General features: G+C 45.4%; 1 long non-coding RNA gene across 1 annotated transcript in view; it reads right to left on the bottom strand.

Annotated features, from left to right (window-relative positions):
• Window positions 1-1,408: 1,408 nt before the first annotated feature.
• Window positions 1,409-15,709, bottom strand: part of LOC136011240 (uncharacterized) — a 46,138-nt gene continuing 31,837 nt past the window's right edge. The window contains exon 6 of the long non-coding RNA XR_010611304.1: window positions 1,409-3,078. This is a non-coding gene — a long non-coding RNA (uncharacterized LOC136011240). The remainder of the gene's footprint in view (window positions 3,079-15,709) is intronic.

Below are 15,709 nucleotides of genomic sequence, written 5' to 3'. Positions count from 1 at the left end.
CTCTCAAGTTCAAGGTGGAGAGGACATTCCCTGCTAAATCAGTCCTGGCGCACAGCACACAATGGTATGCAGAGCCAACCACAGGTAACAAATTGTGTTGCAATAAATGAGGGGTTTGGAGCCAGACAAAATGTGTGACATTCGAAGTTCTCAGCTCTCCTCCTTCAGAAAGGCAATCTGTGACTTCTGGACCCTCCTTAATGACCCAGAGCCGGATGGAAAATAATATTAATAATAATAAAAGAAACAAAGAAGGGGCTGGCGCATTTTTTAAATAAAGAAATTTCCCTCATCTTGCGGTTAATTTAAAAGGTTTATTTCTTGAAATGAATCCTCTTCATCAAATCTCCGATCCTTGAAAATCAGTGCAACCTGCCTCTGTGGATAATGAATTGATTTGTAATGTAAATTATATAAAACACCCTCCCTGCCAGCATTTGTGTGTGAGTGTGTTTAATCTAAAGCGTTTAAGTCTGAAAATGAGCTTCTCCATCAAAAGTCTCGATTCCATTTACATTTCTTGCATACGAGTCAATTTGTGCCTGACCCAGTCTATAAATCACTGCCAAGGAGTGCTGTGTCTGTACCTCTCCTCTTCCCCCACCCCCTCCCCTCATCCTCCCATCCTTACACATGCTATGTTCAAAAGCCGTCCTTGATATCGCCTATAAACAGCTTCCAGTTCTCCGGCCAAGCGTCGGCCGGTGGAGGAGGGACCCTGGCTTTGAGAGGTGTGCAGCACAGGCAGCTAGCAGCAGGCAGGCGAAGGAAGGGGAGGAAGGGAAGTCCTGCTCAGCTTCTGCTGGCTGCTCTGGAAGGATCACTCAAGGAAAGGTGCCCTCTGTCTTGGTGGCTCCTTTCCAACATATGACTGCTTGAGCACTAAAGGAACCCATGGCTTAATGGTGTTAGAGGCTGAGGTCTTCTACTGGTGTGTATTAACACAGTCTTGTAAAATCCATGGAATGGGAATGATTTACACCACCAGAGGCTTTAGTCCCCAGCTGTCTGATCATGCCAACTTTCATCCCTCATCTCATCCCATTGGTAGCAAGATGATGTGGGTCATACCTCCTTAGCTTGCCTCCTGGGTGCTGAAACCAGGGGGAGGTGCCTCTGGGGATCAGAGGCTCCCCTTGCTGCTTGAACTTCCATATGGACAAGTGCCTGATGTCTTTAGGGAGAGCAGGAGAACTGGAAATGGTGGTATCTTCGCCCAGAAAGTCTGTTGACCCATCTGGGTATTGGCATTAGAAGTGACTTAGTAGCAATGCACCTGAGGATCAGCTGGACAGGAGGCAAACCATTGACTCCAGTCTCCTCCATGAAATATCAGGAGTGCCTGTGAAACATACAGCTTTTCACAGAGCCATATTTTATAGCTAAATACAGAATGTGAACAGGATCATCAGACTATCATTGGCACTGGCAGGGAATTTTGTGACATGCCTTTTTTTCCACTCTATTTTTTCTTCAGGAAAGGCACAATTTAAACTGATTTCTAGCATCAGGGGAGAAAAAATGGAATCAAGTTTTAGACCATTTCATCAGTCCAAAAATGAAAAATTACGATATATCGGTGGCGAAACAACTGCTCTATTCAAGCTACAGATGCAGTAACAAAAAATTAACAGTTATACCAGCCAAAAAAAGAACATGGCAAATGCTAGAAGAGCTGTTGGAGATACATGCACATTTCCCCAGATATTTATGGATGAAGGTTTACAAAGCCAACTTAACCAGTTCTTCTTGGATTCTCTTGCTTTCTCTCCTCCCATAGCAGAAATCAAAGCACAGAATATGTCCAGGTCTCCAAAAGAGCATGAGATGAAGAACAGGACCAGTGGTCACCTACTCTACCCAAAGCCACATCATTTCTTCCTCTGCAAACCCTGACTTGCTCTAACACTGCTCTCTGCAAGTACCTCACAAGAAGCGAGCTCCATCCATTGCCACCTGGCTGATCTGTCACTCACCAGAATGGGAAAGGTTGGTGTCCAGACAAGAGAGGTGGGAACTCAGCTTGTGACAGGAAGTCAATCTGAGGTGACAGCCTTCTGAAAAGAATTACACTGCTTCATAGACTTGCTACCAGCAAGATGCTGCTTCTCTGTGCCTTGGCTGTTTACCTTTGAAATAGGGTTAATGCTTCCTTTCTCCCATCTTTTCTCAGTTTAAATACAAGGTCTCTAGAGTGTGGGGTGTTACCGTATGAACATACAGCCCTGAGCACAATGGGGATTCTGGGCCTTACGTGCTGTTGTAATACAAATAGTAGGAAGAGTTTTTCCTCAAGATTACCCTAGGGAAATGAGGTCAGACCTTCAGTGAAGGAAGACACAAACCTATTACCAGCTTCTGTGGGGACTAATACAATTTGCACTTTGTTAGAGGAATTCAAAGTGATTTGTACACATTAATTACTCCTTGCAGCATCCCAGCTGGATAAATATTATTACCTTCATTTTACAGAAAGGGTAACTAAGATGTGGAGAAGTTCATTTGTTTCACTGCAACTGTACAGCATGCCAATGGCAGAAGCCAGGAATAAAATGTTAAGAGGACCTATTGCCAGTCCACAGCCCACTCCAAACTTATGGGTCCCAAGTATGTTCATTTGCCAAGAAGGACATAACAAGTGAAGGAGGTGGCTGTGCCTCCTAGCTGTATTAGGTACTGCTGTGATGGGGTATGGAATGTACTGCTCCAAACCCCAGCCTGCACAGTCTTGCAACAACAGGAGGAGGAAATGAAAGTACAATTAGCTGGAAATAAATGATATTTCGTTACATATATTTCCCAAGCTGATGCGTTGGGGAACGAGCCACTCGTTATTTCATGGAGCAGCATCTTTAAAGATCTGTAGAAAAACTTGGAAAAAAACCCAGCTTTTCTGTTTCGACATTTTTTGCAGTATCTCTGAACGCTGTCTGCCCTGGGTTCAGGTGTAGGTGCTGCTGCATTTCCATTTTTCTTTCCATGAGAAGGAAATTCTGGTGAAGTTTTGTAGCTGTTGAAGCTTCTCACCTTCATTTCTTCAGCATTTCATGTGTGACACAGGCATCGTCAGCATATGGCCTACAGAAATAAAATATTTTGTACCTTAAATACCAACCCCTCGTAACTCCTCTTTTCCTGTTTTTCTCATGCTAAGCCAGTTAAATACAGGTGATGCTCCCTTCTCCAGCAGAAATGTTTAACTGAAGTCTGAGAAAGAAAATGAGAGAACACAAAGCAGAAGCAAAAATGGAAATGAGAATAACAAATTTGGTTTGATGTTAATAATTTCCTCATATTGTTATTTGGGAAGGGGGAGGTACCTTTAAAAACCAAAATCCTTTTTTTCTGCAAAAGCAAAACATGTCCATAAATTTTCCTGCCATCTGTAATGTGTTGTGTTTCTTCTATGTGGTGAGCAGAGGAACTTGGTATTTCTATGATGTTGCAGCAGATAGGCTCGAAAGATGGGACCAGAGCAATAGCATCCCAGAGGAGGCAAAATGGATTCTCCAGGTAAGAGGGATCTGAGAGTATTACAATAACAATAGTGAGCTCCCTACTTAATTAGTCTTAGTTACATTTGAATTGGCATTCTGCAGGATGGTACTTTTGAACCTGTGGTCTGCAGATTCCTGGGAGAACATGGATTCGTTGTAAGGAGGGTGGGAAAGGAAATTTCACCAAGACATTTGGGGCTCGGGAATTTTCACGGGGTGGGGGGGGATGTTGAGCCCTCATGAGAGATTTTCCAGGGATCCACAAATCAAAGCAAGTTGAAAGCCACTGCAGCGGGATAATGTTATATTGATTGCTTTGTTTTTGCAGGGGATAGATTTTGTTTAATCTTCCCCTTCCTTACATTGCTTGACACCATTAGTTTTATCTTCACTGACATCAAATATAAAAAATCACTAAAGAAGAGACTTTCTAATGTGTTTTGTAGTACTTTGGGGTGGGTGATTACACAGCAAGCATTTTCTGGGGCATAGTAGCTCTTTAAAACAAGTTTTAAATAAGAAATCGGGTAGCCCAGAAGAGCATGTCTTGAAAGGGATGAGAAGATCTTATATGGTTCAGGTTTTAAAAGAAACTGGGATCCAGAACAGTATTAAAACCTGTAAACTATGGGGCTTGGCAAGAACTGGACAGAGGGAGACAGAAAGCCCTTCCCTGGTCTGAGAGCCCATCAAGCTACTAGCACAACAGGGCAAATGCTGCGGTTCAGGTGCATGTTGCAGGGAAAACCTTTATTTTATGAAGTTTTTGGTCTGTGGTGTGGTACAGTAGGAAGCAGCACCTCACCCCACACAGATAAGGGTGCAACAGAGGACTGTGGGTTTGCAATGGGGTGACTGAGATGGGGCAGGCTTCCCACTGCCTCATACACCCAAGCCGCCAAATCAGATTGTCATCAGGTATGGTGAGCCCAGGAGGGACGTCACGGAGGAGAGAGAAGGGTCATGGCTTCTACTCAACAAACACAAACTTGTTTCTCCTCCTCCTCCATCCTTTACAAATTCCTGGTGCCTGTCACCCTGCTGGCCACTCCAAGGGTTTTAATAAAAAGGGAAAACAACACTTGATGTGAAAACAGTAGGGAGAGAGGCAGTATGGAGGGAGGGGGCCAGACAATGTACCCATATGGAGAACAGAAGGATGCTGGGTGGCTGCATTCAGAGCCCATCCCTCTGTTCTCCCTGCACCCCACAGCCCCTGCTCTGCCAATGGGCTCTTAACATAACAAGTGAGCCAAGTGGGTAGCCAGCCCCATGCTTGGAGCCCCTAGATTCCTCTGCCTTGGCTCCTGTCTCCCAGCTACTGATCCCAGGCAGAGCAGGGCCTTTCCCTGCATCCTCCCCTGCAGCACTGTTGTCTTCCAGCCTCTGCAGTAGGAAAGGATGCCCCTGAGTCCTCTCCTGATAAAAACCAATAAAGCTCTGTGTGTGTGTGTGTGTGTGAGGGAGAGAGAGAGAATATATATATATATATATATATACACATACAAATATATATGTATGGATATGTGCATATACAGTAATGCAGTAAATAAAGCAAGCCAGCCAAGCCCTTCAGGCAATTTTAGCTCTATTGTTCAGGAAAAGGATTTTCCTCCCTCTCCTCTCATCCCCTAATGAAATTCCCCAAGCTTTCCTCTTTTCTTCCCCTGCCACCGAAGGGTACTCACATGGGCATACATTCAGGGACTGTTCCCTGTGGCTGGAACTACATAGGCTATCAAGATGAGGAAATTTTTATTTGCCAAGGTTGTCAGGGACAGAGGCTTTGCCGTAAACCCCTCCAGTGCCTCATCAAAGCCCTCACTACCCCCTCCATGTGCTGGCTGTTTGATTCAGAGCACCCCTTCACCCTACTACCCCTATCTTCTCCTCCCTCACCCCTCCAGCCATGTACATGCACACCAAGGCTGCCCATGGCTGGAGGGAAGAAGATGCAGAATTGATGGATGTCCTTTCTAGACCATGGTCCTCTGCGCAACATCCCTGCCCATGGCCCACACACCCCTACCTCCCAGCTGAGCTTCACACATGGTCCTCAAGTGCCTTCCCTGAGCAGCTCTGAACTGACAGACCAAGCACTGCATAGTTCCTCCACAAAACAGAGCAATGGGCTGGGGAAGGAACATGGAGCTGCAGAGCTCTGAAGGTCATCAGCACAGAGTGCTGCCCTACTGCAGGAAGCACAGGCGAGGGGCTCAGCCATGCTCAGGTCTGCTCACCCTCTGTCCCCTGCACAAAGCAGTTTCTTTACACAGAGGTGAGCTCCCCTGCCCTGGTGTCCATCTCTTTTTGCCTCCTGTCACACATGAAAATGCTGACGGATTTCCCCGATCACTAGCCATGCTGGCTAGTGGCTAAAGCACTTCATTTCAGACCCTGTGCAGGTATTTCTTACCATATATTATAGTGAATAATGTATCCCCAGCCATGCAGCACAAGGCTTATAAGGCTATCTCAGTATTCTGGTGACAGCTTTAAACCACTCGACCATTGACCATTCAGGTCTCATGGTTTATAGAGTCACCAGCACACCTTGACAGGGTTATAGCCTGCTTACTGGTATAAAGCATGGTTAGGGATACATTATTATAGCACGTTGCTTCTGAAACAGGGCCGTGTGCCACTGGTGGCCTAGAGAGCCCTTGCTGGTGATCTGCAAAGGGTGTGTGATGTGGACAGTCCAGTTAACTTCTAGCTGATAAACCCTGATGAGCAGTTGTTGGAGAGACTTGAGCGACAGAGTTCACTCTCAGATCCTGGAGTGCAGGAAGCACAGGCAGCTCTGATGAGAGGGGCTGCAAAGAGATGCTTTCTATGAAAGCGGGCACACAACTGTGCCTGAAGACCTCTCTTAAACACTGGTGATCCAAAGGGTTGCACTCCCTGTGGTCCAACAGCCATCACGCAGGTTGCTGTGTGGCTGAGAAATGCTTTGAAGAAAGAACGCTGCTTCCATGCCGTGTGGTTTTCATCCACCTTTTCTTGGCTGCTTTGGGTTGGATGTAACCTGACCATGTTGCTTCTGTATAGATGCCAATTTGGTTTGGTTCATGCTGAACACTCATTAACAATTACTAGGGTTAAGGTAGTTAACCACTACAGCTAAGGTTGAAATCTGGCTTTTCTTCTGATTTCAGATCTACAAGCTTTTCCCATCTCCCACAGAAAAGCTTCTTCCTTGTTCGCACTGGTCCAGCCTTGCTCTCCAGATCAGTGATTTTACTATAAAGTTTCCAAGAATTTGAATACAACATGAGCTTGCTTTGGTAGTTATTACAGAGCTGGGGCACTTTAACAGAGAACTCAAGTTAAAAATATTGACCTCAGGTTGCTTCCTGATCTCACTGGATTTGTTAAATATTGAGCCAAATTTGGAGAAAAATTACCTTAGTACTTTGAAAGCCCTCAAAACGGGAACTCAGCAATAATGCATCTGTGCTTTAAAATTTCTCTCCCTGCACTCCCTCTTTAAGTACTATTAAAGGAAATTTTTGTTAAGGATATTTCAGCAATAGGACTGGTTAAATGGATCCATTACAGAATTACTACCACCCGTCAATGTTCAGGTGCCTCTGAAACAAATGGACTCATTTTCTCAAATGTTATGTTTAAGTCTCAGCGAGTTCTTGACCACAGTCCTGTTTGACATATGTCTCTTCTGTGTCTTCTCTCAGCTTTTGCTGCAGCCTTGATCCTGCAGAGATGCGTGCTTGTGATTAGCTTTAAGCACATAAATAGTCCCTCTGAGTTCAACAGGATGGTTACAGTTAACAGTGTAAGCATCCTCTGATAGGGCTGAGGCTGGCCATGGATGCTGCTGCCAGATGTGCCCAGTTTGGGATCAGCCAGCTGCACTGACCTGGCCTGGGTCAGGCATCCTTGCAGCATCACATCTTACCGAGTCAGCCAGAGCACATGCTGCACGGCTTTTGTGCCACCTTCAATTTTATTCCAGCTTTCTGCAAGCTACAAGGGGATGACAGGTGATATTTTAAGGTATAAAGTCAGAGCCACAGACAAATAATACCAAATGCACATTGAGTCTGCCAGGAGAAGTTAACCTGTCAGTGCTCCCTGAAAGGATCTGCATTAGCAGATCAGCTTCACATCAGATCATCATTTGTGTCATGCGGCCACAGTCTTTCTGACCCAGCACTTGGAGTCCTAAAGCTTGCTTTTCGCCTGTTGAATCCAGGCTTCAGTAGGTTTAAGACAGCAGGGTGATTGCTTACCTTTGCACAGTAAGTTCTGCTACTGTGAGGCTTTAGTGGAGTTTTTACAAAAGGGGGATAAAATCCTACAGTGTGTAGATGTGAGGCTATTAGTCTTCCCATGGTCTTTTTCACTGAAGAAGGGGAAGGTGCAAGAAACTCAAGATAAAGTCAAATAAGCAGACAAATTTTTGTGGATATATGAATTTACTGTCTTTTCATAGCCTGTACAACCTGGTATACATGGAGAGTGGTGTGTGAGGGCACTGATGGTACAGTGATGGTACTGATATCCTGAGACTTATCTGAGACAACCTGGTTGCTTTGCATTCAGCTTCTCAGCTCAGGTTTCCCCTTGAAGTACAATAAATCCCTAAGTCTATGATCACATCTCTCCTTCCCCTAACACAAATCTCTGCTAGGCCCTGAGCTCCTGCCACTGGGCCAAGCCACACCAGTACTAAACCAGGAGTGCAAGGGGAGGAACCAGACCCACCTCCATAAAAGGACAGATAGATGATAGTGCAGATAGAACAACTGAGGGATACACAGCTAATTATATGCACAAGTGTGGGGTATTTATTACTGTAAAATGCTCACAAAATTCATAGGCACCTAAGACTTACGATGGCATTATCCATTGCTGCTGGAGAATTAATGGGCAGCCTTTTCCCTGCGCTAAAGCAGACAACAGAGGGGGGTACTCTGTCATCCAGAGGTGAGAGCGGGGAATGAATGCATATACAGTACTCCCCTCTAATGCTAATGGACCCTAGCACTGAGATTAGATTTACACCCTCCCTCTAAATGTACACCAGGGGAAGGCAGCTCCCCCATCCTGCCTTCCGAACAGTGTGGTGCTGCAGAAGCTGCTCTCTGCTCACCCTGCCTCATCCCCGCTGGCCTTCACACCAGCCAGCACAGGCTGTCCTGCTCCCCACCTCTACCATGCTCAGCTTCACCAGAGAAGGAGCGTTCATGTGTTCCTCTGCCCCGTGCCCCATGGCAATGGTGAGCAGAGCAGCACTTGTGCTCCTGCACTCTCACATCTCAGCCCCCAGTGTGAGAGGCTCACTCTGTTGCATGTACCCACCACCATCAGTACCGGGCAGCGGATGATGTTTTACCATGAGAGCACCACACCATGATACAAAGGGTTAAGCAGCTCTTTTATGAACTACCTGCTCCCAAAGAAACAAAATAATGGAGAAATTATCTTTCCTGCTTTCCCCCCATCATCTTTGCTTTGGGATGGGAAATGGAATTTCGACCCGAGCAACAGCAAACCTAGCAATGGGAATGTGCGACTATTGATCTTCCACTTGCAGAAGAGGCAGGCTCAAGATACTCAGAAAGAGAAGGGCAAACCATCGGGAAAGTTCTCATGGACAGATTTTTCCATCCATGGCTCCACGCCTGGCCAAGTCCCTTGAGCAGGCCCAGCCCTAGCCCTGGAAGGAGCTGGGGCTCAGAAGACACAGCCTTGGGGACTGGGTGGGAGCATTGTGTTGCTCACACAGCCCTTACCAGCGCAGCCAGAAGCACAGGTCCCACATTGATATAGAGAGCAAAGGCTCCCACCATGAGTCCTGGCAGTGGGCCCGCTCCTGGGCAGCCTCACCACACGGCAGCAGTGACCACAGGCCTGCTAAAGAACTCCCTGCAAATAATTCACACCAACTTGTTTAAAGGAGCAAATGGGTTTAATTATTAGTTACAATCTTGTCAATAATTATCACCCCATCTGTGGGTAATAAATGGCAGCTTCTCACAGACTGCATCATTAGAGTTTAAGGACACCAATGGGGTGCATTAAAATGCTGAGGAAAGCATTGATCTGGTGTAAAAATGCTCTTTACAAATTGCAGGCACGGGTCAAGCCCACCAGTGAGTCCTCCCTCTCCCCATCTGATGCCAGCCTGCCCTTTCCTTTCACTGTGCATCCTCTCAGTACCCCCAGCCCATGGCTGCTGGAAGGACAAAGCTCCTGGTCTGTTGATTGCCAGGGATCTAGACCTGACACAGGACTCTGGGTGTTACAGAAAGAAGGCTGTGTAGTAATGAAGGGGCTGGCACAAAGAACCACAGCTCTGTCCTGGTCGGCTCTGCTGCTTTATTCTCACAAAAGAGCTTGCCTGGGCAACTTCACAGCAGTTTTTATCCAATGGGCAAGACAAGGAACATGGAGGCAATGCTTCTCAAAATGCAGCTACTTCTGGAGTGGAAAAGCATCAGTCATCACACAGCAGGACTTCTCAGAGGAGAAATGATAACTCCTTCTTTTTTTTTCCTATTTGAAGTGCAGGCTGGAATATAGGCCAGCAGAATGTAATTATCCAGGCTGGAATCTGGCCAAGATGCTGGGGCTAACAGCCCTACTGTTTCGAAATATGCCACAGTACCCTAAATGATCACATCTTGCAGGATCTGATTTTGCATTTCATCCAAAACAATGTTGGGAAGTCAGTGAGTAGGATAAGCATAAATAAGTCCCACTTATCCTCATACCTGCTGAAAGTTGAGCCCAGAACAGCTCCTAAAAATAGTTTTCATTTTCTGCGAAAACACTGAAAGAAGGCAGTGGATTTATTCCCTTTGCCAATTCTCTGCAAGCAGTTTCATTTTTTTCACTGAAAAATACATTCACTTTCAGAAAGAGAAATTTAAGTACAATATTTCTATTTGAAAACAAAAAAGGGGAAGGGCATTTCTTCCCTCTATAACAGCATTTTAGATGGGTTTTGTTGTTTTGGGGTTTTTTTACTTTTTTTAATTATTATTCAGCCAGTTAGGACAGACAGGATTAAGACAGCGAATGGACAGCCTATAACAGCAAACAAAGCTAACACCTGAATGAGTCTTCGCATGTACAAGTGGTAAACTCTCCATTAAAAAGAAAGCTACATTGATAGAGACAGGCTGGACTACAACTGAGCCACAGTGCAAATAAACCTCTGCCAGGGCCCATACACAGCCCTGTCAAACATCATGTCCCCCATGCTTGCAACCTATCCCCTCATTATTAAATAGCTCCAAATGCTCCCTGTTGTTTTGAATGCTATGCAAATATTGGCAGAAGGATGTATGCTCTTTTTTAAGATATCTCAGATACAGCAACACCAACCAGACTTTTTGGAAAGCAGCATCAGGACTTGAAGTTTCTCTTTTTGCTTCAGTTTAATAAAGTTTATCTGCAGAAGAAATCGTGCTTTTAGCTGACTCTGGCTGTTCACTAGCTCCTGCTGAATTTGGCCAATCATTCCCCACAAGGGAAAAACAGAAAAGGAAAAGGTGATTTCAAAAAGCCAAAATATTTCATTTTCTGTTTTGGAAAAAGAATCATTATAATTGATTTTTCATGCTGAAATGTCTTCCCTTTGTAAAACATAACTGCTTTTCTAAAAAGGACAGTGGCCATCTGTAAACAACACGTCTCATTCAGGCTGGAAAAATTACAGTGGCCTTCTGTTTTACTGAAACAGCTAGAAAAAAAATCACACCTTAGGTTCACCAGGAAAAACCAAACCTCTCTTCATTTTCAGTTGGACAAATGAAACAAAATGAACGAAAGGGACATTCAGAAACAATTTCAGAGGCCACGGCTGATGTGAGCCCAAGAGGACAGCATGGAGCATCTGATCAGCTCTGCAGTATCAGTAGCGCACATGTCCTACAGTGGCCCTGGTGTCCCTACTCTCTGCACGTCATCTCAAACTGTTGCTTATCTCACACACATGAACTGCACTTAGATGAACTGCCCCACTGCTGCCACTGCCCCGCTCACATCTAGTTTCCATCATATCCATGTTTGGTGCTGAAGGGAATGTAAAGAAGGAAAATTGAAATGCAGGAAACATCACATTCAGTTCTTAATTTGTAGCCACTCGTATTCTATCCTAAATATCACAGTAATTCCTTTGATTTCCTGAAAATGTAAGTGAATCCTAAAAGGCAGTGTGACTTTTAGAAAGAACGTATTTCTGGCAGTCTGAACCAGAAACAAATTATTCCCATGTTGTAACGCATAATGCACAGTGAGGCCTGCATGAGAACTGGAGCTGGCCACTGCACAAACACAATTCCACCAGTGAAGCTTCCAGCCTCATTCACAGTACCTGTTCTTCAGTTTTGTTCCTGTTTAAAAAAAACGCCATGTCACTTAATTGACCGATTCCATGCCACAAGCGGTTTGCAAACACACTTGTTTGAAGAAGATACGCCCTGGCTGATTTGAAAAATCCCTAAGCAATGCTTTCAAAATAAATCAGAACTGATTCATGACCAATTGAATAAATAGAGGGAATGAAGGACCTGGCACAGGCACACCAACACCAATGATAATCTGCCGAGTTCACTCCAACTCATTTTGTACCTTCTTCCGTTTCACTTTCTGCAAAATTCCCAACAGATCACTTTACAGCACAGGATGTGTTGCAAACCAGTGTGCAATGAATGGGCAGAAGAGACAAATCTGAAAAGCACATTTAAAAAATTCCCTGGGTAAATATTTGCATTGGAAGCTGGACCTCAAGTTTCACTGCATGCAGTCAGGGGTCAGAAACATTTCAGGTCCACTCAAAACAAAGGCAACTTGAAACTGGGAAGCAGGGCTGTAAGTGAGCTGGTCGGAATCAGCATAACCTCACCAGCATCAGGGAACTGTGTCTTTTATTGTAGCTTAAAATCCTAACCCTGCATTTGTATGTGTATGTGCGTATGTGGTCACATATTTAATGCAGACACACACAAGCGTGCACGCACTCACACATTCTTAAAATGTATGTGCATGTATTCCCATATTCACAATGAACTGCTTATGAACAAGCTATCAAGAAAGAGTTTTCACTGAAATTATTCAGTGAATGACTTCAAACAATGAATACATTGCAGGAAATGGCGATTGGCTCCAGAGCAATCCACAAGCAGAAAAGAAGGCAAAAGCAGTTGAATAAATGGGTGGCTATGAATTACTCATTTAGCTGCATTATCTTCTTGTGGTCCCAATTCAGCAAATGCCTAAACACCCACTTCCCATTAAGGGTCTGAATAGTCCCGTTGATTCAATAGGGTTATTTTCTCTGCCTTCCATGGGGCAACTCAAATACTTAAATTTAAGCAAGTGCTTAAAGTGCTTTGCTGAATCAGGAGGTATGTCCACACTGTATATACCTGTGTTACACAGAAGGTCAGATTAGCTGATCCAAGAGTCCTTTATGGTCTTAAGATCTATAAATCTATGAATAAAACCAGCCTTTGCTGGAATTGCTTCTCCATAACCTTCCTGAGCACTGAAATTCATCCACACCCCAAAAATATTAATAAAACACTCTGTACTTAACTCTTTTCATATTATACTAAGTATGCCACTAAATAAACCTCTTAATATTCCAGTATATTTTGCAATGAACATTTTCCTGGTACGCTAGAGTGATTCCTCCTTTTGTGCCATCCAGAACACAATCCCCATGAAATACTGCAGTAAACATTTCTCTGAGTACTACAGCAAACACTACCAGCATTAGCAGATTAACCATTCCACTGAGCGCCATATTAAGCACACGTTTAAATACTGAGAAAAGACGTATAGCCTCCTCTTTCCACTGCGCCTCGTTACCCTGCCGAGATCCATATTTTTCTGCACAGAGTCGACCAGCCCTGTGTGTACCTGCTCTGTGTCCTCCCCTCCCGACGCCTCTCCCTCTCTTTTTCTCCTTCTTGTTTTGTTCATCGTGGAGCCATCCTTCTGGCTTGGAAAATTTGTCAGGGGCAGGAACGGGGAGATATAGGGAGGGCAGAGGATTTGGCACATTGTTCAACCACAGAATCAACACAAATCTATACAGTGTGCTCTCCGCATTGCTGAAGTCCGTTGATGGAGAAACACAGGATACTCATGGGTCCCCCCTCCCTGGACCAAAAGAAATAAGTGATGCTCTGAAGTAGCAGGTCTTGACTGGTGTAATTTGGAGTTATAAAGCATTGTTTGGGTTTTGCAGGTGTACTTTAATGTCAGCAAAATTACCGTGCTCGAAGCCTTCAACAGATTCATCTTTAGCAAGTGTTTAAGAGCCATTGACTCGTCTCTTGTTGCTGACAAGCCATCTAGATTCAACCCATGGTTCTGTTCAGCTTTTCTCCTTTCCCTCCTCTCTCTCTTTTCCTCTTCCCTTTTTTCCTCCTTTTTTTTTTTTTTTTACTAGCAATTTGATGTTTGATCATTTGAGGCAATGAGGCGGAGGGTAATTTACGTTATCAGGGAGGTATGAGGGGTGCTGGGAACCCAGACGCAAGGCCCATTCGCCTGCTAAAGCGCCATCGTAATGTAATGAGACTCCAGTCAAGTGCAGCTAGTAATGGAGAGGAACATTTCCCATTCATCTGCCTACCTGAGACTCCACCAAATACGACAATAACTTTAGCATGCGAGGAACAGGGGGGGACATGGTGAAGGGGGGGCTAGAGTCCCCATGGCATAACTCCCTCTGTCTTATGGTGAAGCACCACAGCCTCATCCTTTAGCCCATTGGGAGAAGCAAATTAACACAACCCAGGAAGCCACAAAACAGGTTGTTGGAAGTGCTTACCCCTTCTCAGGTCCTTTCCAGCAGGCACCAGATGAGCACAGACCCTCAGCCTTCCCCACCAGCCTGTGACCAGGTCCCCTATGCGGTCCCTCAGCTGCCACATCTCCCAGCCGGACCATGGCACAGAAGGAGCTTGGAGAGGATGGGCGCATCAGAGAAGTTTACCAGGAAGGTGCCTGCTCATTAATAGCAGAAGTTGAAAAAAGGAGGGAAACAATTCCTCTGAAGTGCTCCAGGGCTGTTTCCCTCCAAAGGGGTTTCTGAAAAGAGCCCTTTTCCCTGATCACCTCCAGCCAGATCCATCACTTGCCCACATGCGTGGCTTATTACAAAACCAGAGTTTTGAAAAACACCTTCCATTTGCTTTAAAGAGGGGCAAACAGGGTGTTGTGATTGCATTAACAATTTCTTTTAATACCATTTTCTGATATCAATCAAAAGACAAAAAATAAATCCTGCCCCACATTTCTAGGGCCCTGGGTGTCCACCCTGGGTGGGACTTCTTACCCCATAGCCGTGTCAGAGCATCCCCCTCCTGCCATACACTCTGGAGGAGCAAACACTAACTCCGCTTCACAGTATGCTGGGTGCGGCTGTTCCCATGACAAGAACGACCACATTGACATCACCCCGGCTGACTGGGAGACCGAGGTGCAGAACAGTGCCCTGTGCCATGATGAATAAAATCCAAGGGCCTGTTTCTTTTTTCAGAGAGTGAGTTCCCAAGGGTGCTGGGAGTCATTTCTGTCCCCCACACACAGCAAACCCTGCTGCTCAGCCTGGGCTCTTGCCTCTAAAACCCTTCCTAGATGCAGATTCACTTTCCACTCTGTAGCACAGCAACAAGGCCTCCCAGCAGCACAGTGATAACAGTAATACCCACCACCAGCAATAACAATGATGAACATATTCGAGTTCTCGCAGGCGACCCTGCTACTCTGCACACTTTGTTTGCAAGCTGAGGGTAATTATAGCTCGAGGGAACCTCCTGGATACAAACAGATCTCCCAGTATGAAGACCTCGATGTATGTCAAGAGGTGTAGGTGGCAGCAGTGAGATACAGGGGCAGGAGAGATTAATTTCCTTCATCAGTTTGTCCTAAGCTTGCTGTTTGCTCCCAGAACTCAGCCTGAGAAAGGGGGAGAGAGGAAAGAAGAGGGGGAGCAAGAGGCAGAGACCTCAGCTCCCCCTCCCAGCCCTCACCAAATTCCTGCCACATGGACCCTTCCAATTATATCCACGTTTGAAAGGCTGCTGTCAGGATGAAAGGCACAGAGCAGTAATGAACTGACGATTAATTTGCAGTTGGCTCACCCAGTGCGCGAGCGTCGCTCAGGCTCACTGCGTGCGGGTGCTAAATATGACGATGTCAGCAATTGTCAGCCAGAGCCAGGG

This window comes from Lathamus discolor, chromosome 3 (genome assembly GCF_037157495.1).
Source record: "Lathamus discolor isolate bLatDis1 chromosome 3, bLatDis1.hap1, whole genome shotgun sequence".
Classification (NCBI taxonomy): Eukaryota; Metazoa; Chordata; class Aves; order Psittaciformes; family Psittacidae; genus Lathamus; species Lathamus discolor.
This window is presented reverse-complemented; position numbering and strand designations above follow the sequence as displayed.